Source organism: Onychomys torridus, chromosome 9, assembly GCF_903995425.1.
Source record: "Onychomys torridus chromosome 9, mOncTor1.1, whole genome shotgun sequence".
Lineage (NCBI taxonomy): Eukaryota > Metazoa > Chordata > Mammalia > Rodentia > Cricetidae > Onychomys > Onychomys torridus.
In genome coordinates, this window is record NC_050451.1 from 40,463,559 (window position 1) to 40,465,916 (window position 2,358).

Here is a 2,358-nt window from a genome sequence, read left to right on the forward strand (position 1 = left end):
GAAAGGACAATGGGGCCAACACAGCTAAAGTGCTTTAGATAAATTATGAAAATGATAAAAATGAAATCTATTATTTTCTATATTTAGTACACTATCTTTTTACACATGAAAACATCTGTCTAGCTGAGGTATAATTTATATGCAATAAGTGCATACTTAGTATCAATACACTCCCCTTTCTCTTAAAACTCAACTTTGTGTCCTCTTTTCTGTTTTCATATAACAATTACGATGGTTTCTTCCCATGGATGTATGACTTTCAGTGGAGTTTGGCAGCACTCTAAAAGAAAAGAAGTTTATCCTTCACCTAGCAGGTATTAAGTGTTATTATCTCCTCTGCTGTGGGTGGAACTTCATGTCTACCTCCCTTCTCCATGATGGGACTTAGTCTGGCTTGAATTCTCAGCAGGCTTGTGTATCTCACAGCTACTGGGAGTTCATGTATACACCTGCCTTGATATATCTGGAGGACCCAGTTTCTTTGTGTTCCATCAAATCTTTTACCACTTATCCCACAATGACCTCTGAGATTTGGGAGGAGGAAACAGACATCCATTTGACAGGTGAACATTCGGTGGTTTATTATTCTCTGTACCTTGACTAGTTCTGACTCACAGGGTTAAAAATCATGTTCTGCAAATAGAAGCTTCTCTCATAAGAGCTGAGAAATGTATTGGTCTATAAGTCATTAGAAAGTCGTTCAAGAGTATATTCACTTAGCAGAATAATATTAATAGGTTTTCCAACACATCTATTAGCTGACTAGACACAGCTTCTTAGCCCCAATAATGGTGTCAGGTATGGGTGTCATCTTCTATAGACAGAGTTAAATCCACTCAGCAAGGGATTGGTTAATCCCATGATATTCCTAATACTACAACATCAGTGGGTATATCTTGCCAGGCCTGTTGTCACTGTAGGCCACAGAGTTCAGAGAGCTTTAATTCTTAAATATTTACTTGTAAAATTAAAGGTATAAAAGCAATCATTCTTTATACAGATACATTACATCACACACATGTACATTATGAGGAGGGAAAATGTAGTAAGGACACTAAAAATCGAATCTATAATTATATTTCAAGTCAACAGTAGAGTATTATTGTAGTCATGGTTTTGAACATTAGAACTTCAGGAACTATTCAGAAATTTTTCATTTGATACCATAACTGTTTGACTCTGACAAGCAGCTTCCCATGTTCTTCAATTTCAGAGCCTAGTGAATACTATCACATTATCTGGTTTTATGCTATTTTTTAAATTATAACTATAATTAAATTGTACAGGACATCCTCCTTTATGTGTTTTTGATTGAATTAATAAAAATCTCAATTTATCTGTGCTGTCACAAATACCAATATCTTATCCTCTTTTGTTAAATAATATTCTTGGATGTATGCCAATATATCACATTTGAGCCATGTATCTATCAGTTGACTTCTTGTTTTCATACAATAGCCACTATGAATGTCACAGTAAGCATGGAAGCTCTGATGATTTCCGGAATGGGATTGATTGCTGGGTCATGTGGACACTCTAGTTTTTCAGTATTAAAGCAACCTCTGTGCCATTTTCCGTAATGTTTGTACTTTACAGGCCCATGAAAGTATACAATTGTCTCCTTTTCTTCATAGTCACCAGTATATAATGGGTCATTAATGAATATGTATCACTAAGCCATGAATCATGCACTGCACAAAATATTTACATCACTTCCCAGTTTCCTCATGGTCTTTTTGGTGAGTATACACCAAGAAATGTAACTAATATTCTGTCACCATAGATTTGTACCACATAATCTTTGCTTCATATAAGCATAATAATGAAGACAACATATTGTTTCTGGATTTTCTCGATTAGTTAACATAATGCTGGCAAGTTATTTATTTTTAGAAATGCTGTTTAATTATATTCTTCAATGCAGTACATTCAACAGTTTTTCTTATTTCTTGACAACATTAATATTGGTCTCATTGTTAACTACCCTCAGAGAAAACCCCACTTATTAACAATTTAATCAAAATATCCATGATGCATACCTCTATTGCCAAAATTCATATTTCTTACCAAAAATCAACATCCTTAACAAACACAAAAGTGATTTGAGGTTTAGCATGCATTTGTTGAAACTTGTTTTTACAAGATCAATATATAAATTATCTTTCAGAGTTGTACTCTTACATTTGTCCTTTACATATATTAGGAAAGAGTGTGTGTTGTTTCTCATAAATATGTTCTTACCATGAAAAAACTTGCCCTATTCTGCCATGGAGAAAAATTATGAATAATATCCAGAGAAGAAGGAAGTGATTTTCCAGAAACAGAGCAATATGAGTAATAGGGGTGTCAAAGCATCTA